This window comes from Cetorhinus maximus, chromosome 6 (assembly GCF_964194155.1).
Source record: "Cetorhinus maximus chromosome 6, sCetMax3.hap1.1, whole genome shotgun sequence".
NCBI classification, from domain to species: Eukaryota; Metazoa; Chordata; class Chondrichthyes; order Lamniformes; family Cetorhinidae; genus Cetorhinus; species Cetorhinus maximus.
This window is the reverse complement of record NC_135884.1, coordinates 54,326,928-54,352,051: the sequence shown is the minus strand read 5'-3', so window position 1 is coordinate 54,352,051 and position 25,124 is coordinate 54,326,928. Positions and strand designations below refer to the sequence as shown.

General features: G+C 39.8%; 1 long non-coding RNA gene across 1 annotated transcript in view; it reads left to right on the top strand.

The window, feature by feature from the left end:
• Window positions 1-25,124, top strand: part of LOC144681326 (uncharacterized) — a 748,068-nt gene that overhangs the window by 511,969 nt on the left and 210,975 nt on the right. Inside the window, exon 3 of the long non-coding RNA XR_013576763.1 lies at window positions 15,464-15,545. This is a non-coding gene — a long non-coding RNA (uncharacterized LOC144681326). The remainder of the gene's footprint in view (window positions 1-15,463; window positions 15,546-25,124) is intronic.

Sequence of the window (25,124 nt, the reverse complement as noted above, 5' to 3'; positions counted from 1 at the left end):
CCCAGAGAAGAAATTGCTGCAGTTTCAAAAGTTTTTTTTAAAAAAGGGGCCACAATTGCTGAGGAGCCTGCCAAGATCATAAAAGCATGGGAAAATCACAGAGAGAGAAACAGCTGCAAACAACCTGGGTGGACAAAAACAGCTACTGCACTGTCAGTCTTGAAGGGGAAATGCCATTTAAAACCATAACTACAAGAAAAAAAACAAACGACCATGGACAAAAAATCAGAAGAGACCCCAGGAACCAGGCAATTCCCAATAAAGCACCAAGGGCAACAAGAGACCCCAGAGCAAGGGACACAGATGGCAGTGCGGAGTGAACAGATGGCTGTGCATGCATGAACCAAGCTGTTCGACATCTGAACAACCATATTTCAGAGACAATATAAAGGTACGAACAGGAAATAACTACCCTCAATTCCATTGTTGGCAAATCAAAGTGAGAGTTGGGAAAACTGACCCAGATGTATAGCTAAGCAAAACAGCAGGAGAAAAGGCACAGAAAGAAGATGTGACCTTGAAAGTCTCCTTGAAAAATCAATATGTAGCCATAGAAAAACATGAGGAGCTAAAAAGGATGTTTAATATTACTTCAGATAAAGCTGTGTTGGAATTATCAATAGCAACGAAATGATGCACTTAGGCTATAGAATTTAGGGGTTCAGGGGTCACAGATACCTGAGGCAGTTGACTAGTCGCAAATAATTTTAAGATGGCTATTAAGCTTATTAAGAAACAGTTTAGACATGATACATTAACTAATTAGACAGAAAAGCTATATGACCCATAACAGTTGAGAGCAGTTTACTGATCCCAGAGAACAGACAGACAATTGGCAGACTGAAATCTCAGGAACTTATGATTTGAGCATTCTGCTCTCTAGTCAATGTATTAGGGGGCTCTTCCCTTTGTCTTCCTCCTCCTCAGCGTCCACCTGAAGAAGGTGGCTACCTGATGAGCACTGCAACCTCACCCGTACCCCACCAGGGCGCCTCACCAAGATCTCACCAGTACATAACCTGACCCCTGTGCCTGATCGCTTGTTAATATTACCATTTTTCTGGGGGCTGACAGCTTACCCAGTGTCAGTCATCTATTTAAACTATTCTGGCCTATTGGAGGGGTATCCAAACTGTTGGGATTGTTACAGCCCTCCCTGTTCATCATTCTGTTCGAATGCTTTTTAGTTTACATCATGTTGAGCGTCATATCCTGGTTGTTTCTAAACGCTTGCTGAGATAAGGGTGTGCACAAGACGCCATCCCAACAGCTTAGGAATGTCAACATGGCAGCCTGAACTAGACTGTTTAGAGGTCAAAGTGTTTAGAAATCCTCTTTGCAGAGAGAGAGAATCAATGCTATTTACCAAATCGTATAAATGTTCTATATTATGCAGAAAATACCTGTTTATTCAAGACCCTAATTTCTTACAAAGCCCAGAGTGAGTTGGCAAGAGGTCAACAAGAAAATGAACAGTTGAAAGGTCAATTGATGGTCTTTCAAGATCAAATGCAAAGGGAATGCATGACCATTCAGCAACATGAAGAAATGAAAACTGTCATAAACAGCAGAATGGAAGCACAGCAGAAGAGGAGATCTATTGAATTACAGGAAAACTCAAGATGAAGCAAGTGAACTTCTCAAGAAAAGGAAAGCCTTTTGAAGGATCTTCACATGCTACAAGAATTCCTCGGGTCAAAGTTTATTCTTCTGGAACTTACAAGGAGAATCAAAATGGTTCTAATGTCACTCTGAACAACCAGAGAAGATTCAGCAATGTTCTATATTCCAGGAGGAAGCCGAAAGCTACAGGAACAGGCTGAAGAAGCAGTTGAATGAAAACAAGGAGGTATTGAAAGGAAAAACCATAGAACTTTTCAAGCTGCAGGCAGAGAAAGAAAAGACAGAAATACAACCAGAAAATTTAAGTCCAACACTAAAGTGCAAGGAACTATGAGAAGAAAAAACACTGGATGATTCAGATGTGCTGAGTACCTCTGAGCTGAATGAAAAGATTCATAAGCTTGCAAAAGGATTTTAAAATAAAACAACAAACAAAAGTTTGATTGAGATTGTGAAACAAGTGGAAATGAAGGCTCCATTTGCAAAACGTTCATGTCCAGCAAGAACATGGCGCACCCCACAGAAAAAGAAAATTTGAGTCCACTCAAGGAGTGAATGGCGTGCACATTCCCTTCAGAAGGAATAGGACAAACGCACAGTGTCCAAGAAAAGCAGACGAGTTGTTAATAAAGAGAATCCCAACTCGAAGGAGCGCAAAAAGCAAATCAAATGGTAATAACCAAGTACCAGAAACACCAAGTACTATTACTATTCCTCCAAACATGACAGGTCAAGCTGTGGAAGAACTGTCAAGCCTCCAGACCATCTGTATTTATAAAGTCAGAGACTTGTGATTGGGATTAAGGTATAATAAAGTTTGTATTGTTATACTCTGTTGGAAGGGAGGAATGTTTTCTTTGGAGAAGAAAGTGGGATGTTGTATGATGCTGTGTGTGCTTGCATGTCAATGTGATGTAAAGATGCTCGGCAGAACAAGGCTTAATTTTGGGCTGGGGTATGATGTGTAGAGTGACATGGTAATAGACTGAGAGAACAGCCGAGAAAGAACACTTCAGAAGGGGCTACCTGCATGACACAACACCAAGCATGACATTAACTGGGATCTGTATATAGTTCAAGGCTAACAATAAATGGTTCATGTTTAAACATACAAGTCTTAAGACATAATTGAGAGATCACAGCTGGAATGAACCCATAACATAACATGGTGATCAGTGGCGATGATACAACAAATGTGCAGTGCTTTCAAAGTAATATAAACTTTTATATTACAAAGGAAAATGTCATGTCCACAGATGTAGGATAGAAAATGAGATATCCTGGTAGAGGCTGAAATGTGTGTCTTGATATTCTATTAGTAGCTAATCAACAATTAGGGATTGTTCAGCAAGTTGATTTAGTTATGTAAAAGCAAGATACTGTGGGTGCTGGAGATCTGAAATAAAAACAAAATGTGCTGGAAAACCTCAGGTCTGGCAACATATGTGGAAAGAGAAACAGAGCTAACCGTTCAAGTCCAATATGACTAATCTTCTAAACTGAATAGAAGTGGGGACCCATACCTGTTGGAATATTAGCTCTGTTTTATCCCTTCACACATGCTACCAGATGGCTGAGTTTTCCCAACACACTGTTTGTTTTGATTCAGTTATGAATTGAGCTGCAAATACCAAGAAGTCATAGGTTCAATTTTAAGTCTGTGCTAAGTTCACAGTCCTGGCTGGGAAGAGGATTGCAGTAATTGGCCTAAGAACCTCCATTTTAGGCAGGTAAAAATTAACCAGTATTCCTGCTATGCATGGCTGTCCATTGGTAACAGTTAGAAGCGTGTGTGTGTGTGGCTGTTAGGCGAGGACAATTTTTGTTCTGGATAATGAACTGCATAATTGAATAACTGAGAAATGTTTTTAAGGCTCATTTGGATTTTGGGCAAGATTACATAAGACAGCTGGTGCGAACTGAATTGTACCCAGCAAAGATTCAAAACTGCAAGGATGTCTCCAGGGGGAAAAGTCTTTTGTGCATTAAGAAGAAGCACAGTAACATTATAATTTGTTTAAAATTGAGACATTAGTGGAATATAATAGACAGGATAAGAGGATCTTTTGATATGGATGTGATGAGGTACCTTTGGGTTGGGGAGCTGTCACTGTATTGTACAGTTACATAGACTTCTTATTTAACTACACTGGCCTGAATTTTCAGCTCGGTGGTTGGGCGCGATCGGCAGGCCCGGGATTGGCCAGGAAATGGAACGCCCGACCCTGATTTCATGCTGGCTGCCCAATTAACCAGCCAGCCAGAGTGAAAAGCACACTGAAAAGTTCAGCGCTGCCTGGGTGGGGGCGGGAAGAGGCTGAGCGGTGATGTCAATGTGGGTGCAGGCCAGCGCTGACGGAAAGCTCCCTGAAGCCAGAGAGCTGCCTCAGGGAGCTGAAGACCTGAAATGGCAAAAATAAAGGTTTCAAAAGCTGAAAAAAAGTGTCTACGCATCATACTCAGTCACCTGAAAATTTAACGAATGCAAATGCTGTCCACAGAAATTTATTTATATTTTAATTCATCACGGAAATCTCATCCAGCCCGTGGATGAGGTTTGCTGAAAAATGCAAAGGTCGCCTGGTCGATTCATCCGTCCGCCAACCATAACGTTGGACGGGCCACATGAAATGACAGACAATTGCGCCGTTACTGGGCTTAATTGACCTCTTAATGCCAACCCACGCAAGCTCAGGATGACATCAGGACGTTTGTCCGATGACATCTCGTGCAATTTCACACCCAATTGTGTCAGGCACGCGCCTGCCTGATCAGCGTAAAATTCAGCCCTGTGTCTAAAGAAAAATTGATCTTGGGAAGATTCTATTAAGTATATAAATTGTTTGCTTAACATTATACTTGTTCAAACTTTTATAGTTTTTATACTCTTGTCAATAACTCAAACAAAAATCAGTCTAAACTTCTATAAAGCTCCTTGTGACATCATAAAGCACTTCTCAGGATGTGCAGTGGGCACTGAACAACAATAGTTTGTATTCATACAGTACTTTAACATAGTATAATGTCCCAGGAGCATTATAAGGCACTGAGCCACATGAGGTGCTATGGGAGCAAATGGCCAAAAACTTGATGAATGAAATAGATTTTAAGAAGTGTCTTAAAGCTCAGGGATGGACTTCCAGAGCCATTCAAAAACGATTCACAGCAGATGTTATAATGTTGGAAACGCAGCAGCTAATTTGTGCACAGTAAGTTCCCACAAACAGCATTATGAAAATGAAGAGATTCCATTGATCCTGGCGTATAAATTCACCGAGCGTCGAATATGAACCCTTTTTTTTTGGCACCAAAATGCATGTTTAGGCCTTTAGTCAGCATGGAAGTCGAACCCCCATATTCAGCCAATAAATGTATGTTTAGGGCTATAGTCGCATTATGAGTTGGCCTTAATTTTTCAGCTCAGAAATATATGTTCACTTTGTAAGTGGGCATCTGGGATCAAGCAGGCAATATGGGCTTTGTTTCCAAGATGATGTTCAGGAGTTTAAGACACGCTCTCACAGACCAGACCACGTATTGCAATCTGGGAAGATAAATGGATCCTCCTACTAAAAGAATGAAATACAAAGCTGGTTCCAAGCTAAACATTTGCTAACTTGTCAGATAACTGTGCTGCAGCAAGGGAATTTGGTGTGAGTGAAAAACTGATGCAAGAATGGAAGAAAAAGGAATCCACCCTGAAGAAGATGCCCAACACCAAATGTGCCATGAGAACAGGAACCAGCCACTGGCCTGATCTTGGATGCATTCTGATACATGCTTTTCATGAGAATCATCAGAATGGTTACATCATAACCAGAAATGCAATGTATATACGCACTTGAGTAGGATAATCTGTTTTTTAATGATAAGGGATGAATGTTGGCCAGGATGCTGAGGATAACTCTGCCTCCTCTTCGAAATAGTGCCATGTCATCTTTTAGGTTTACCTTAGAGACCAGAAGGGTCCTTGGTTTAACATCCTACCTGAAAGACAAATCTCCCTCAGTACTGCACTGCAGCATCTTGGCCTAGATTTTTGTGCTCAAGTCTCTGAAGTGGGACTTGAACACACATTAGCGACGAGTAAGCTACTGACTGTGCCACAGCTGACACAAAATGGAATAAAATGGTTGAAAAAGAGTTGAGGGAAAGGAAAACACGGTTGAAGGGAAGATTTTTAGTTGGGTTTTTAAAAGGAGGTGGTGAAAAAGGGAGCTCAGAGACTCGGGCAGTAGTCATATGAACAGAGACTGCATATGACAAGTATATATGCCTGAAAGATCCTCATTAAGGTAAGGTGTGGTGAGGATATGCAGTGTTTTAAAGTTGAATTTAATATTTATGAAGTCAGTTCTTTAGAGGATTGGAAACCAATAGAATTTGGTGAGGACAGACTGTAGATGACTGACTGGTGGGAAAAGAGGAAATTATGGAGTAAGTGACTGATATTATTGATTATATCAATTCATATTTTCCAAAGACTTTTGTGCCACTGCTGCTTTTTAGGCCAGTTCGGTTTGCAGATGTGGCGGTGAATGCTGCGTTTGAGGTGAAAGAAGTAGATGTCGGTGGAAAGGCCAAGCTGAGTGCTAACAACCAATTTAAGATTGTCAGTCGGGCTCACGCTGTGGTGCATTTGTGTGTACTGTAAGCTACATATATTAATACATGGCTCTGTTCTTTGCAGACAGAAAGAACTATGTGCCTGTTTCAGATAAACAAAAGAAGTGACAGCCATTCACTGACTCATTCCTCAGAGCAATGCCTTGACCAATCAGGGTCAAGCTGCCTGGTTTAAATTTCAAACAATGTTTGGCAGTTAACTGTCAGTCACCATCCATGGTGCCTTCTCCATGGCAATATTGTAATATTGACTGATATGCATTCACTAACTTTGAGGTCCTACAGAATTTGCCTTCTTTCAAGGTGCAAATAACAATGATCACTGAGCTAAAGATACAGCAAAGAAAGACGTCAGCAAAATATTTGAAGGTCATGCAATGAGGTTGTAGTGTTCAGGGTAAAAATAAATGGTCATAAAATGCCAGAGAGTAGGCAGAAAAAGTTCCATCAACTGGTGTACATTTATCAACACTTTGAGTTCAAATCAAAGAGAGCTTCTGAGAACTTAGTGTTTCTGTATAAGCCTGCGATTTATTTAAAGTGAGATTTTAATAGATTTCAAAGCTCCAAGGATTTGTGCAATCATTTAATAAAAAGTAAAACCAGACAGGTGAAATGCAAATTTTTGAGCATTCAAACTTCTAGACTTTTTTCAATACTCATAAAAATTGTAGTTTAATGAAAGTTACAGTTTAAAGCATCTAATTTTAACAAGTATTTACCCACAGATAATACTGTTTAACTTTAATGTAAAACTCTAGATTTTGGTTTTGCTTCAGAACCATGCACAATAATTTTTCTTCATATGGTTTTATTTTTGAAATAAAGGTAACCTTTACTTGTTCTTTTCCACAAAACAAAATCCCTTTATTGCCTGCTTGTTTCCTGTTGGCCATCATCCTTGCTACAGCATATTCAATTCTGTTTTACTGTAATATTTAGTGGCAATTTGCCACTGGAGGATTGGACCACATGCGATCCAACTTATGGCATTCTTGTTAAAATCACCAATATGGGAAGATTTGAGTGTATGTATTTTTGGCGCAATGATGCCTCTTGTGTTTTCTACATCAAGCAGGTGTACTCAGAACTATGATTATTAAAGCATTTGAGTATGTAAAACTGACAACTGTCAGCTGTCCACAAACAAGCAACCACTAAAGCTTCAGTTCTTCTGGCCCGCCCATCTGAGATTGGTTGGTGTTGATTGTGAAACATTGGTGGCAATTGGTATTACACTGTCAGCAACAAATTATACACTGCCAGCCTGGAAAGAGCTCCACCAGGACAATAAACATGTAATGTTTTTGAGTGCAGAACTAGGAATACTTGTCTCTCACAACATTAAGATGTCTGTATAGTAAATGGTAAAAGTGCCAAAGAAGGTCAAAGGGCAATTTGGGAACTTCTTAAGCCTGAGTAGAAATCAGCAGGTCCATGGTCCACACAGCTTCATTCCGCAGCTGGAAATGTTTTTACTCATGAAAACTTCAACATCTCTTCAAGCATATTTCAATTGGTTCAGCTTTAAAGTAATTTTGCAACCCTACTACAAGAAGAATTAGGATCGAGAGGTTGATGATGGCATTCAGAATAATGTCATTAATTTTTGTTATACTCTTTTAGCAAATGCTTACTTTTGCAGTAACTCTGCATTATTTTTAGTTTTTGTAACCAAATTAAATGCGGTACCTCACAAGGCACAGAGGTTAGTGATTCATAGAAATTAATGTGTTGAAAGAGGCCATTTGGTCCACCAGGCCTGTGTTAGTCCTAGCTCTTCACCTGAAACCCTAACTCTTTTTTCCATGTTCCAACTTGGGCTGACAGTTGACTTCAAATAAACTATTGACATTTCTCCTCATTTTCCCGGTCAATCACTTAAATTAAAATTGACTTTCACAAATGGAGAAAAGAACTGGTGTTTATACGATGCATTTCACATCTTCAAGATGTCTCAAAAAGGCCTCACTCTGCACAATAAACTCTTGCAAACAATAATGACATAAATTACCACTTAAACTGATTTGATTGAGGGATAAATAATACACATGATTTTGCAGAACACTGTTCTCTTCAAAATGTGTCTATGGGCAGGATTTTTCCCCCGTCGGGGGGGAAGTTGAAGTGGGGGCGCGCGGAGCCACGCCTCCGATCGGCACCTCCAATTGGGGGCGTGCCGCCATTTTACATGGGCCGGCCAATTAAGGCCCGCCCAACATGACGTCCGCACGGAAGCACTATGCGCTCCCTGTGCGGGTGGGGTGGGGGGTGAATCCCTAAACCCATGCGCGCGAAAGAGCGCACTCATCTCCCTGAGGCTAAGTGCTGCCTCGGGGAGATCGGCTCTAATGTACAAATTATTAAAAATAGAAAAAAAAAATTCCCTGACATATCCCCTCATGTGATAGTGTCACATGATTTGGGATATGTCCATAACTTTTTAAAAAACTTTAATTAAACTTTTAAAAACCTACATGAAACCTCATCCCGACCCTGGATGAGGTTTCATGCTTTTTCTAATGCCCACCAGGGCTCCTGGCCTGCCCGTCCAACCTTAATTACCATTAACCATTAATTACTTTAATGACTCTGTGGCCATTGACAGGTTGGTGGGTGCACAGCTGATTTTGCTGAGCTCCTGCCTACCTGAAAATTTGAATGGGGTGCGGTGACGTCGGGAGTTCCGCTTGATATCGTCCCGCATCATTTTATGTGTTGGCGAGCAGGCCCCTTTCACCGATGGGAAAATCCTGCCCTATGGGTTCTTTTAATCTACCTGAACAGCCAGAATGCACAATTGTTTCATATTTCATGAGAAAAACAGCATCTCTGGTCATATAGCATCATAATGAGGAATTGTTGTATCATCCTAGAGTATGTGCTCAGCTCTGCAGTGAGGATTGAACTCAAAACCTTCTGACTCTAGCCAAGCATGCTGCTTCTGATTCATCTGACACTTTTTTTAATAATAAAAAAGACACTAGATAGTTCAGTTAAATTCTGCAACTATTGGAAGACAACAGCAACTAACAGCAAGACAGTCCAGCCTGTAGTAAAGATTACAAGGTGGTATACGGCACACTGACAAAGAAGTATATATTCATCGGTCGTTATTCATTCTAATTCTATTGGTGTACATGGCAAGGGTAATCCAAAGCAGTGTGGGACAGGGAACATTTGTTTTCTATAAAGTGTTTCTTTAAAATGTGTTAATTTACACTTTGGTATGTAAAATTGTTGCCATTATTATACTTAAAGATGTTCAGAGCAGTTGATGGAACATTTCATAAGACAACTGTAAAATAAAGAAATTATGGAATTAAAAACCATGCTCCAATATTTGAATCTACTGATCAAAATAATAGATCTCAGAATCCATTCTTGAGTGGATGAAGTTTCACATAAGGAAACTATTCAAGAAATTGCAAGTTAAAATAATTGGCAATTTTTTTTGTAAAATATTTAACTTTGCTAGATTGTTGTGAAGGCAGAACTTAAAAAGATAACCCTGCACTGATTTTAAAAATATATATCAATTTATCAGTGTGCCACCAGGTGGCCATTGCAAGCTAGTGCAGAACCCACACAAGTGCACTGTGGGACTGGAAGGGGAATCATCTGGAGAGGGCAGGAAGTATTTATTTTTGCCAGAAAATGCTGACAACTTAGTCAGTACTTGGGAAATGCTGGCTTTCAGCATCAAAAGCTGAGAAGAAAGGGATGAGCTAACTGAAATTGATAGATTATTGTTAGGCAAAGGTATTCAGGGTTATGTAACCAATTAAGGCAGGTGAATGAAGATGAGATACAGCCGTAATCTCATTGAATGGCATGACAGGCTAGAGGGATTAAATGATCTACTCCTTTTCCTATGTTCCTATATTCAGAGCAACTTTCAGAATTTCCGCACCTGCTTTACAAAATTCCCTGAACTTTCTGGCAAATTTAATATCTCACTTCACCAGTTCACATCTAGGAATCAAGCAGTTCAAACATGAACAGTAATGCCTCATATATAGAAAAAAAAGAGGATTTAAGCACATGGAATGCACCAAAATTATAAAATAGTGATCCTTTATTCCACTGGCATCAAACCTATGTACATTCATGAAAAATCTTAACTCACAGAAACAAACTATTTATAGTGAATAACTGTGACCTGATGCTCCAGACACATCAGAAAACCATCAAAACCTCAACTTCTGGCCTTGAATCAGCCAGGTTGCAGAGGAATGGGAGCAGGTTTGCCTTGCATTCTGCAGAAATGATTAGCCTTTTGCTAATTTCCCTTGACCACGTGAGCCAGATTACCTCGCCATTGCGTTCTCGCTATCTTGCTCTCCCCTTCCTCTCACTCTCCCGCTCACTCTCTTTGGAGAGTGACAGTGGAGAGGTGTTTGAGAAGACAGTTTGCAAAAGAGGAAAAAAAAAACAAGGGTTGCCTTTGCATTACAGGATGATCCTGGAATATTGAGCAGTTTTATAGTTGAGAGCAGGATCTGGTACTGCTCTAGGTGTCAGTTGTGGCTCCATTAACTCTTGTTTCTGAGTAAGAAGGTTGTGGATTTAAGTCCCATCCTTGGACCTCAGAGCAAAATTTAAGTTCACATGCCAATGCAGCACTGAAGGAGTACTACATTGTTGGAATTTGTCATTCTTTGGATGAGTATTAAATCATGGCCCTGTCTGCCCTCTTGGGTGGAGTTAAAGGTTTCACTGCACTATTTTGAAGAAGAGGAGGGAGTTATCCCCAATGTTTATCCCTCAATTAATATCGTATAAACAGATTATCAGGTCATTGTCACAATATTGTTTGCAAGAACTTGCTGTGTGCAAATTGGCTGCCACATTTCCTACATTACAACAGTGACTATATTTTCATAAATACTTCATTAGCTGCACGTCTGGCTGTGAATGGCTATATCAGTTGCCCACCATATCAATCAAGTGTGTGTCCCTTGCACTTAAGGGAGTGACGATAAGGGCTGTACTGGGGAAATGACTAGGTTGAGAGAGAAAGGTGGTATTAGTGGGGACTATGGCATCAAAGGTGGAGGTGTGTGTGGTTTAGCAGATCAGCAGCTGCAGAAATATTGTGAAGAATGGAGAGTAAAAGGCTACAGAGTTGGGATTTTGAAAGTGCAGTTCTAAGTTAATTGAAGAATAGTATTTTTTTCTAGGACAGATACAGAAGGACATAGTTTTTGGGGTGTGGAAGGGGATGATTAGAGTTGGCCTGATTTGTGATTGGAAGAAATGAGGCCATGTGAGATGATAACATCAAGGCGAGGGCATGAATATGAGTCAGGGATTTTACATGGCAGGTGGGTTGTCATCAATGGCTGTCCCTTGATTTAGGGATGATGTCTACTCAGGATTGAGAGTTTCTGCCATGGGGCTTCATCTGACTGAACAAGCTGATTCTTGACCCACAGATCTTTGGGCAAACTGAATATGAAGTCCCACGAGGTAGTGGGATCTGGAGTGCAGGATTTGATTCCTGTTATTTCCTTCTCTGCCTCCACTCTGCCTCATCATTAAGACATTGTGACTCAAAGTGCGATGCAGTTTGCTGGACAAGTTGTCACCATTTTGAACAATTGGTAGCAGGCTTCTCCCAGTCATTAATGTCAATGCTGCTGTATTTCAAAGAGAACTTTAGGGAGTCTTTGAAGTGTTTTCTTTGTCTTCCCCTGGAATGTTGACCATTTAGGAGTCCAGGTGTTAGATTTCTTCATCAAATGTGGCCTTTTGAGAGAGGTGGCTGCCAACGTAAGGGAAATGTTCAACCTATTCCAGAATGTCTCCTTCAACATATATGGGAATGGAATATTTGGTTGACCAGGCGTGGGTTGATAGATGAGTTTTGTTTCAGCAAGAATTCCAGGATAGGTCAAGTTTCTTGCATGCAGAATTGAAGAGATAGTGGTTAGCAAATCTGGTGCAAAACCCATAAGGGAGGATAAGAGGGCAGTAAACTCAATGGAAAGAGAGCATGATGAATTGAAATGCAATTTAAAATCAATGAGGATAAGAAGTTGCTTCATGCAGAGGAGAGAATTGAAGGTTTTTTGATGAAAATATTTTCATGGTACTTGGGTGGGCAATAGAGATACGAGTTTTAAATGAGATGTTCAAAGGAAGAGAAGGTGCCCGAGGAGTAAGAGAACAGGATGAGGTGTGATTTGGTGACGATAGCCACCCTACCACTGTGAAGGTCATGGTAGGGCAAGTGGTGGAAGGTGGGGAGGTTACCTATAGGAGGAAGGTGTCATCATCCCTCAGCTATGTTTCCATCAATACCATGACGTTGATGCAATCATCCACAATTATTTCATGGATGACGAGGGTCTTATTCATAAGCAAATAGCCATTCTAGAGAGAACTGTGGAAAGGGGCAGTAAATTTAAACCTAAATTAATCTTCCTGATAACTATGATGTAAGAAAAGAAACTGACAATATTCCCCAAATTATGTAACCACCTTCTTTCTTCCTCCTATCACGGACAGAATTTGTGTGCATTCTTACGATTGTGACCAAGGTGTTTTTTATATGCGCTACTGACAGGAGAAAGGCAAACTGAATAACTTTATCCTCTCATCATCTTTCAGTAAGCAGAGGTGTTTTTTTTATTTATTTTTAAAGTAGGTTGTGGTGTGTTTTCCTAAACCCTTAATGTGTGTGGTCCAATTTGGTCCACACACACAAACACAGAAATGAGTTTTTACAACTATGGATAACAACAGTAAAATGACCATTGAAGTGAATATTAGTTCACGTGATTGCCAAAGTCCAGAAAGTCAAAGCTTCTTTGTGGCGGAGTTCAGTTCAGATGAGTTCCTGATCAGAGACAGCAGCATGGAAATCCTTGAAACGAATGATGATGTAGCACGATGGAATTTCTGTGTTTAGACTGCTTGGCTAACAGACTTTTAAAATCGAGCAGGCTTCGAGGAGTTGAGATATGGTGACCAGCTGCTTTGTCAACTGGGATTCATGCTGGAGGTCTTTTTGGTAATTCTGCAGACTGCCTGTTTCTCAGTTCTGAACTAAATATAGAGATTTTAAAATGGTCACGTGTCATGTGATCCCCTTTCTCCACAAGGGTTTCAAAGGGGCTGTTTATCTGGTATCTGGGTCTGGCCTTTGTCTTATGGCTTATGCCTCAAACGTTAGCTTCTGAAAGAGCCACCGTCCATATTGAGGACCTTGTTTCGGGGAGACATTGACAGGGGAGGCCTTGTGACTCTGCGAGAGGGGTAAGTTTATCAAGATGCAAATGATCTCCATTGTCTCCTCAATGGTCCCTTCTGAAATGGACCTGGACAGTGCAAGGTGGGTCTGTTAACAAATCTGCAGGAATAATGAGTTTCAATCTCTGCAAGTCCCCTGCCTTTGTGATTATAATGCCCTAACAATGGGGCTGTGAGATTCCACAAGAAGGGGAATTCTTTTGTTCTTGTAACTCCTGTTGGAAGCTTTCAGGACAAATAGCCAACCCTGTGAGTCATGTGATGACATGCTAGCTGCTATCCAAAAGTTCATTTTAAAAATAGCAAACAAAAGTTTGGACACAGTTTTGACCTCTTTATCTTATTGACATGGCATATGTTAGTTATATGTATTTTCTTACCCTCAGTGTGGTTGTCTAAATATAAATGATTCCAGCAGCAAGGTTTTTATGAATTTAAAAATAAGGAAGGTTATTTATTATTCCACACTTGCCTGGGAGGTTAAAAAATAGCAATAACTAATACTGTCACAGAGATGAGATAAATGAAGGAAACAAAAATACAGTTAGAATTTGGGATTATTTCAGTCTCTTTCATAGCAAGCCTGTAGTTTCTGAAATGAGTTGATGCTTTGGCTGGAGTGAAGATCTTAAAAATCAGAGGATTATTAGCTAAGTTGTGGGGCTTCTAGTAGTTGAATTGCCAGGAGGTTTGTTTTCAGGTGGACTTGAAGTTGGAATCGATTGGAGAGAGTCATTCTCCCATTTGCAAGGTATGGTTGTTTGTTACCTTGGCTGCTTAGTCGTCTGGCAGCTGGTTAGAGGGCTTTCTGCTGGTCTTTCTGTCCCTGCAGAGCTGATTCTTGCTGTTTTAAAAAATAACAACAAACATAGTTGTCTCACTCATGTGACCTGTGACAAGTTCAAAGTCTTTTTTTTAAATAAGGTAGTGTGTTAGGCTGATGAACATCTTGTGTTGTGGCTTTTCACACTTTGAGAGTTTGAGACCGCTAAGATCTTGTGTTTGGATGAGGGGCCATGACAATACAATGAAAGGTTGTTGGGATCCATTTCACATTTGTATTACACTCAATGAGTATCAATGTCCCTGGTGAAACATGGAGATGAGTTGTCAGCAAACCCCATTGTCTGTATGTTTTGGGCCACTTTTAATCAGGTATTGGTTGGAGACTCTACCATCTCTACAGTCCAAATGCCAAAAGTCACATGGTATGCTGTAGCCATCTTAACAGATTTTGTGTTTGCTTTTTAAAATATAGCTTTAAAATTTTTAATATTTTCATGCCTGTACTGACACTCCAAAGAAATGGTTCAACTCTTTTCCATTCGAAGTTGAAAATGACTATTTGTGTGGATGTGCTATGATGTTGCCATTAAACAGCAAGTGTGCTTTCTGCCTGTTACCATGACAGCTGTGATTCATATATCTGTGATTCCAATTGTAGATTAACAGTAAGCATCTTTGTTTCCAAACACAAATTTTTAATTCATCAAGATTCAAAATGGAATTGCAGAGGAAATGTGTGTGCCCTTTTGAACTGGAATGATTGTAACAAAGGGTATTTAGACTATTTAAATTATTAATCTGCACATTTTTTTGGCATTCACTTTCACTAATTAGACCTGTTATTGGTTATCAAGAAAAAGCAAGCCCTCATAACACTACCTGGTGATCTGTTTACTTTTGAGGCATTTTCTGATTAATAGAATTGTTCAGTGCCTGCTTACTGCCACAGAGAGCCCTCTAGTGATTGAACAAAGGGAAGAAAAGATAACATTTTTAAAAAATGTGTAAACTAACTCTAACTCATGGCTTCATACACACCTTGTATGGAGGTTCATATCAATGAGCTTCAAACTGCATTCTCAAATAACTTAATAAAATATTATACAAGAAACCTGTGATCTACATTTCTAATATTTTTTGGTAAAATTTATCTTGTTCTCTCTCATTTTAGTGAGGTGCCCAGAGTACCATACTAATACAGAACCACCTTGCCCTTCCGTAAGCAACTTCTCACCTACAACAGAGTAGCAGGGGTAAGTATTGTCTTTACAAATATAATTATTCTGGGAAGATTGTGATTTTGAAACTTACCAGTAATTGTGCTTTTCATGATGTCTGAACAGGGTTTGTTTACAGAGAGGAAGTGTGACAAACACTTCCACAAATTTTCTGCAACAACATATTTCAATACTATGGTGGGTATTTTAGTGGCTCATCAAAAGGAGCATTTGTTGCAACACAGATCAGACATCATTTTATCTTTGTGGATAGCAACATCCCAAATGCTCCTGCATTTACAAAAGACGGTCCATTCAGAAGATAATAGGATAGATTGCCAACTTGCTGCTTAGGCAAAATTAGCCTGTTTTCCTTTCTGTTAAAAACATCAAACTGGCTGTTGCGTACCGTAGGCTTATATTACTTTCCCCAGACTTCATGTTGCACTGACCCATTACATGAACTTTCACTTTGTTTTTGTTGCATTTCTTTCCTCTTGCCCTTTAAATTTGACACCCAACAGGCAAGAGGCAACAGGACCTGGACATGCTTTGTGCGTTGTGCCTTGTCTACATGACAATCCATCTGGCTGAATTTTGTGTGCTGGAATGGTTACAAACACTTTTTTTTTCCTGACATAGCCGTGTCAGCTGTGGCTGAGTTGGTAGTACATTTGTTTCTGAATTAAAAGGTTTCAGGTTCAAATCCCACTCCAGGGCTAGAACACAAAAATCAAGGGAGCGTTGCGCTGTTGGAGGTGGTGTCTTTTGGATGAGAGGTTAAGCTAAGTCTGCCTGCTCAAGTAGATGTAAAAGATCACAAGTTACCATTTCAAAGAAGAGCAGGAGAGTTACCCTTGGCGTCCTGGCCAATATTATCCCTCAATCAACACCATACAAAAAAGCAGATGACCTGGTCATTCCGATATGCTGTTTGTGGGAGTTTGCTGAGTGCAAATTAGCTGCTCCATTTCCTTCACTACCACGATGACTGCACTTCAAAAAGCACTTCATTGACTGTAAAGTGCTTTGAGACATCCAGTGATCATGCAAAGCACTGTATAAATGCAAATCTTTCTTTCTTTTTAAAGTCTCACTAAGACCCCAGAATATGTGCAACCATATTGTAATGAAACCTTGTATAATTTTATAGAATATATACCAAAATTGCACTTAACTTTGAGACAAGTAAAAGAAGGCATTAGGTGAAAAAACATGCCTACGTCCTGTTGGGTTCTTACAGAGCCTATGGTATATCTTAATGCAACTTAGAACAAGTATGTTCCAGAGAACAAGCGTGCAGTGCTTTAAACTGTGTTTAGGTAGAATTTTAACTGCTATTTGTTTTTATTTTTGGTGATCCAATAAAGGATTGAAGAGTGTGTGGATTTTCTTTTTTTGTTTTGGTGAGATACTTTTTTATTATTTCCCTCATTTCTGTGGCTTGAACCCCTCTCCTTCATTTTGTGTTTCTGTTTAATAGCCTGACTGGCACTGAAAAATCCTCGTTTGAAATAAACTGCCATCATACCATTTTGTATCACAGTAAATTCGAGCTGTTTTCTGCGCAGGTTTTCTTACGATAGAGATGAATGAAAAACATTGAACCAAGTAACTATAAATGAATACCATAAAGAGGTAATGCACAATGCTTCATGTTTCTAAGTGATTTAATTCAGAATACATGCGCCCCCAGTTTTCCTTGCCTGTACACTCGAATGATGGGTGCAATCATGCCTGACAATTCCAGACACAGCACAGTTGTTTTTGCTTTTCGCCTGACTGCCAAATTTTAATTGTGCTTAAATCAAGATAAAGTGAGAATGTGGTCCCCAGAAAACTGAGTAAGTTTCTTTTGGATTAAAATTATTTGTCAAATTATTGCTGTACATCTGTCTTTTTTTCAATAAAAATCTTTTGGAGTATTTGAATTTTGCATGAAGATGATTTCCAGAGTTCTTTGGTTGCAATTTCTTAGACCTTAGATACAATTTCTCTGTTACATTTTACAAACTTAATTTTTCTGCTTTTTCTGCTTAAGTTTTCAATCAGCATTCAATCTTCTCCTTGTGCGGGGGTTCATGAACGACAATTCAAAAATAAGACAGATGAAACAGGAAAAGCATTCTGTTACCAGAAAAATATTAAATGAATGCAATATTATTCCATGAAGCCTCATGCCATAGCTGTCTGGTATAGCTTAGAACTATAGAAAAGTTACAGCACAGAAGGAGGCCATTCGTCCCATCTTGCCCATGCCAGCCCGAGGACACCCAGGCGCCCTTTCTAATCCCACCTTCCTGCACCAAGCCCATAGCCCTGCAGCTTACAGCACTTAAGGTGCAGATCCAGGTACTTTTTAAAAGAGTTTAGAGTTTCTGCCTCTACCACCAACTCGGGCAGCGAATTCCAGACATGCACCGCCCTCTGCGTAAAAAAGTTCTTCCTCATGTCACCCCTAAACCTTCTGCCACTTATCTTGAATCTATGTCCCCTGGTTCTAGAATTCTCCACCAAGGGAAACAATTTTATCCTATCCACTCTATCTATTCCCCTCATAATTTTGTACACCTCAGTCAAGTCACCTCTCAGCCTTCTTTGTTCTAAGGAAAATAACCCCAACCTATCCAAGCTCTCCTCGTAGCTACACTTTTCTAACCCTGGCAACATTCTTGTAAACCTCCTCTGCATTCTCTCCAGAGCTATTACGTCCTTCCTGTAATGTGGTAACCAGAACTGCACACAATACTCCAGTTGTGTCCTCGCCAGTGTTTTATACAATTCCAACATTATGTCCTTACTTTTATATTCTATACCTCTGCCAATGAAGGAGAGCATTCCATATGCCTTCTTTACAACTTTGTCTACTTGAACTGCTGCCTTCAGAGACCTGTGTACTTGTACGCCAAGATCTCTCACTTCATCTACCCCTCTTAGTATATTCCCATTTATTGTGTAATCCCTGTAATTGATTGACCTCCCTAAATGTATGACCTCACACTTCTATATGTTAAAATCCATCTTCCACTTTACAGCCCACTCCACCAACCCATCTATATCGTTTTGGAGATTGTGGCTATCCTCTACAGTATCCACTACTCGGCCAATCTTCATGTCATCTGCAAATTTCCCAATTGTGCCCCCCACGTTCACGTCCAAATCGTTAATATATAACACAAACAGCAAGGGCCCCAACACCGAGCCCTGTGGAACACCACTTGAGACAACTTTCCATTCGCAAGGGCATCCATCGACCATTACCCTTTGTTTCCTGTTGCAAAGCCAATCTTTTGTCCAGCTTGCCACATTACCCTGAATCTCATGGGCTTTTACTTTCCTGACCAATCTGCCATGTGGGACCTTGTCAAATGCCTTGCTAAAATCCATGTACACAACATCCACTGCACTACCTTCATCAACCCTTCTTGTCACTTCCTCAAAGAATTCAATCAAATTTGTGAGGCAAGACCTTCCTTTAATAAATCCATGCTGACCATCCCTGACTAGTCCATGCCTTTCCACATGACAGTTAATCCTATCTTTTAGGATTGATTCTACTAATTTGCTCACCACCAATGTAAGACTAACTGGCCTATAATTGTTTGGCATTGCCTTTGATCCCTTTTTAAACAATGGAACTACGTTTGCATTTCTCCAGTCCTCTGGTACCTCCCCTTAGGACATAAAGGGCAATAGAGTACCTCATATCCTTGCCATCAATGATTCATGTTGTTAATCACTTTGTGGTTCTTTCATGACTTGACTATTTTATATTTAAGGCCCCTCATTTTAGACTCTCGCAGATGTAGACTGTCAAACCCTTTCATAATTTCAAAAGCCTCAGGTGAACTCTTTTTTTAAAGAAAATAACCCCATTCTGTTCAGTCTTTCTCACTCCTGATATTGTAAATCTTTCTCTATACGTAATATGGATTGAAACTGTGCTCACTACCCCAAACGTTTATGTAACTAAGGTCCGATGCAAGTTTTACATAACTTCTCTGCCCTTGAATAATATTTCTCTAGAAATAAACCCCAATGCTCTTTTTGCACATTTTTGTATTGTTTTGTTAACCTGCCTTACTACTTTTAATGATTTACGAATCTATACGTCTAAATCCCTTTGTCTCTCTCTACCCAAATGTAGACTCTCGCAGAGGCTGAAGTCCTGCCACCAGAGCTGAAAGTGGCAGGTGACCCCACTTCAGCTGTTAGCAGGTCTCGGGGAGGAATATTCCTGCCGATGGCCAATTGAGTGGCCATCACCAGTGCTGCGGTCCCTTTTAAGGATGGCAGCCAGCCCCCACATGTTGCTGGCCCAATCAGAGGCCAGTGGTCAGGCTACAACTGGAAGATTAGGGCACACCAATGGCTGGGCACCCTTGAAGAGTGATAATTATGGCCTGGGAAGTGTGGGGCCAGCCCGGCCCTGGCAATCAGTTGGGGGGATTGTGAGGATAGTTGGCACTGTTACCAAGGAGGTGGCCATTGTCACCCAGGGCCCCTCCATGGACCATGGAGTACCCAAAAAGGAGCCCCCCACCCAGACCCTGTTGTGAGGCTACCAGCTTTCAATAGATAGTCTGCACATGAGGCAGCAGGCCTCTTCCCTAGCAAAATGCCCACGGAAGATGGAGAAGGTATTCAATTGGCTCAGTTGGACTCCTGGTGGGCAGCACATCGGCCTACTTTCCCACCACTGACAAAATGGCATGCTGGCAGGAGTACACCAGGCATAACCCTCTCCAACACATATTTCCATGCCATTTTGCTAGCCTTCCCACTACCCAGTCTGTTTCCAGGGTGGCTGGTAAAATCCCTGCTTTATTTTTCAACAAGTATTTGTACTCCTTGATCTCCCTAACAAACTGCACCAACCCACAATTAGCTATTTTGAAATTAATTTGCCATTTACATTCTCATTCTTCAAGTTTGTTAATGTTTTCATGTACTTTGTCACAGTCTTCCTCATTACTAAATATACTCCCCTAATTTGCTGTCATCCACAAATGTTGGTATTGTACTTCCAAATCACATGTCCAAATCACTTATAAAAATGGTGAACAACTGTGGTCCCAACACTGATCCCTGTGGCATGCTACTTTCCCACCTCCCACCAGTCTGAATAACAACTGTTAACCTCTACGATCTCTTTTTTGTTTTATAGTTAATTTGCCTTCCTTTCTGCTAATTGTGCTCTGGCTCCACACGCTCTGACCTACTATGTGTTACCTCATGGGAGATCTTTTAAAAGTCCACGTATATTACATGCAATTTTCTTTTGTAGGTTAATACTGAAACTGTTCCAACACCCCTTTTTGCAGTGCTTTTCAGGTTATAAACAATTTGTTGGCTTCTGGCAATTTTTTTTTTTTGGTTGACAGAAACCCTTGAACCGTCAGGTATGTGAATCAAGAAAGATCAACCACGTTTTCTTAGGAATTTAAGTTGACAATATTCTGGAGATGCTTCTGTATTTCTTGAATTGGGTGATTTTCATCTGCCCATTTCTTGTCTGAGCTGACCTTTTGAGTTATTTTCCATGGTGGCTAGGTATGGTAATTGGCTGCAAGAATCTTGATGTATGTCTGTTGTTTTAACTCTGCATTAATTTTGTACCAACCCACTGGAGATGCTGATCCTATCACAGAAGAGGAGGCATGACTAATGGGTATTGTCCACAGGCACAGAGACAAGATGCCTCTGTGCATTACCTATTTAGATTATGTAAATATTATCTTTCTCATCAAATTTTGAAAAAAATCAAATACTATAAGTTTTAATTTAATGTTAAATTCTAAAAAAGTGATGGGCTGTTTTGCTCAATAGAGTTAAGATATTCTTGAAATAGGGAAAGTGCTTAATGGTACAGAAAAAAGTTCCCTAAAAATTTCAGGGCACTTGGACCTGGGAATTGATAACAGCAAATAATATTTAGAAATTCTATACTTGGCATTTTGGTACAATTTTTTTTGCATGAAAATCCTCGAGTGCTCCACATGGTTTCGTGAAAGGAAATTCGTGTCTGACAAATTTATTAGAGTTCTTTGAGGATGTAACTAACAGAGTAGGTAAAGGGAAATCAGTAGATGTAGTATGTTTAGATTTCTGAAAGGCTTTCAATAAGATGCTACGCAAAAGGTTCATGGAGTTGGGGGTAATATATTAGCATGGATAGAGGATTGGTTAGCGGACAGGAAGCAAAGAGTAGGGATAAACAAGACATTTTCAAATTAGCTGTAATTAGTGAAGTGCCACAAGGGTCAGTGCTGGGGTCTCAGGTATTTACAATCCATATTAATGACTTGGACTAAGAGAGAGAAAGTATCTACGTTTGCTCATGATACAAAGCTAAGTGGAAATGCAAGCTGTGAGAAGGAGACAAAGCAGCTGCAAAGAGATATGGGCAGGATAAGTGTGTCAGCAACATGGGGTCAAATGGAGTATAAGGTGGGGAAGTGTGAGATTATTCATTTCGGTCATAAGAATAGAAAAGCAGAATATTTTATAAAAGGCATGAAACTTGTAAATGTTAATGTTCAGAAGAACTTTTAATCACAGAAGGAACACAAAGTTTGCATGCAGATACAGCAAACAATTAGGAAGGTAAATGGCATGTTGGCCTTTATTGCAAGGGGATTGGAGTATAGGAATAAAGAAACCTTACTGCAATTTTATAGGATTCTGGTGAGACTGCACCCTACACCCTTGAGTACTGCGTATAGTTTTGGTCTGCATAATTACAGAAGGATATACATGCCTTGGAAGCAAAGATTCATTTGATTGATTCCTGTGATGAGCGGGTTGTTTTATGCTGAGGGGCTGAGTAAATTGGGTTTATATCCTGTAAAGTTTAGAAGAATGAGAAGTGATCACATTTAAACATACAAGACACTGAGAGGTTGTTTCCACTGGCTGGGGAATAAAGAACATACAGGCACAGTCTCAGGATTAGATGCTGATCATTTAGGACTGAGATGGGAAGAAATTTCTTCACTTAGAGTTGTGAATATTTGCAATTCTCTATGCTCCATTGTGGATACGCCTTTATTGAATATAGTTAAGGCTGAGATGGGCACATTTGGTGTCTCAGAGAATCAAGGGATATGGACAGTGGGTGGGAAAGTGGCTTGAAGCCAAAGACCAACCATGATCATAATGAATGGCAAAGCAGGCTCAAGGGGGCATATGTTCTACTCTTACTATTTCTTATGCTTTTATGTTCTATTTCTCTTCGGTGTTAGTAGAAACACAAGTTATAGTTGAAGAGCTCTCTTGTTTACAACTTAGTTGCCCTTTCTTGCTGCAACTATATAAGGCTTTGGTGTGAGTACACCAGGAGTGCTTTTTCCAATTTGGTCTCCTTATCTGTGAAAGGGTGTACTTTCCTTGATTCAATGAAGTTCACTAAATTGATTCCTGAGACTGAGGTGGTTCTTTAAGAATTTGACTGGGGAGATGCTGAGGGACTGTTTTTCCTGGTTAATGTGTCTAAAACTAGAAGTATTAATCTCAGGATAAGGAGTTGGCCATTTCAGACTGAGATTATGAGAAATTTCTTCACTCAGAGTTGTGGAGTTGTGAATTTTTGAATTTTTTTTACCCCAAAGGGCTGTGGACACTTGGTCTTGAATATACTCAATGAACGAGAGTGATAGATTATTGCACAATGAAGGAATCAAGGGATATGGGGATAGAGTGGGTAAGAGGAATTGATGTAGAAGTTTAGCCACAATAGTATTGAATGGTAGGGTGGACTTGAGGGGCAGAATGGCCTACTCCTGCTCTTATTTATGTTCCTTCTCCAAGCCACACTGGTTACACAAATGGATGCTTAGGCATCCTCTGAAAACTGAGTGACACAATAAAATGACTTATGCCGGTCCTCAACTTAACAATTGCTTGCATAAAATCAGGCTCCCAAAGGAGGGTGGCCCTGATATTTGTAGCCGGCAGTGCAGTGACATCACTCACTGCTGACCTGTTTGTTCTATTGATCTCTGTGTTGTGAATTTCACTTTTCCCATTTTCACTTTTCGATTCTGGTGACAAGTCAAGGGCACCTCCAGGTGTCCAGCAACAGTGATGTGATCAAGCAAGCTAAAACAGTCAATCACACTGAAGGATTCTAACAGACAGCAAACTGAGAAGTAGAATGCACTTTGTATAAATTTTACAGAGTGTAATAAAGTTTGGGACTTAAACATGAGAATGAAGTAGAAGCTGAAGTATTATAAATGTGGAAAAAAATCATATCTTTACTATAATAAGCTGCTGAATTTTTATTAAAGAAATTTTAACATAGAAATTTGACATCCTAAAAATAGGAAATTAGTTTAACAGAGCCAGAGATATTGTTCAGCAGTTATGGCATAATAAACTGGGTTAACAACCCATTTATATCTCATTCAACAAGTGTAACATTTGATTTTTTTTTTGTTTTACAAGGATATTACAAGATATAAGGGGAAGTTCATGTCAAGTTCAAATGATTTCTAAAGAATGCCATTAGCAGGGACTTCAACAGCACCTCTACAGAGGAGCAGGGAAGCACTGGGAGCAACTTCTGGATTTTTGCATTTAACTGTGCAGGTGTTGACATCAGAAGTTGCTGTCGGTTTTACGGATGTAATGATGAGAAACACTGACAGTTTTGCCGTCATTAAAACTGCAAAATGTTGTTCTGTGTTTATTAAGAACAGTCAACCACCCGAAGTAAATTATAAAAGACCATTTTAGATGATTGTATCCAGTGTATTGCAATGTTAATTTTTCACATGGAATAGGCTGGCACTGAACAGGGTATGCCTGCTTCACCTGCTCAATGACTTTGGCAGGAAGCCTGATCAACTTCATAGATCAATTTGATTCCTGGGTTTTCTGATGATTCCTTGTTCCTTATTGGTACGTTTTTAAAAATTAAAGTTTTGACTTGTTCTCATTTGATTAAATAACCAACCTTATTGTAGTCAAATAAACATTTTGAGGTACGCTGTTTTAAAGATATATAATTCCATAGACGCACGCTACATTTAGATTCTTTATTATATAGATTTGTCATCAGCCCTTTTATCTGTTGCCTACTGCAGGTTGCATGATGTCAGTTGTTGTGTCAGCTTGCAGTACCACGGTAGACAAAATGAACTATATATTCTTTGATTTCCTTTTTTCTTTGTGGACTTATTGGAAGCTTCTACGTTAGTAAGCAGTGAATGAATATTCCCACACAATACGGTTAATCCAATTATATTGGTAAATGATGGCACTAATCAAATTATGGTTAGTTTTGGCACCTCTATTTTGTATCTTGAATTTATACTGCAAATCATGAAGCTAGCAGTGGCTATTCGAGATCAGCCTGTTAACTAGGCACAATGTTGTTTGAACAAAACAGTGATGAATTTGAACTCTAGGGTCAGCTGTTACTAGTAATAGAATCAAGAATGGCAGTTTTTTTTGTGGTTCGCAGATATGCATTGTAAACTTGTAGTTGCACAGCACTTAAGAACAGGATGCACAATTAATCAAAGCAACCCATCAATCAAGTCAGGTCCTTACAAATGAAAGGGTGACCTCTCAAATAACAAACAAACAATTCACTGGTCTTCAAAATGC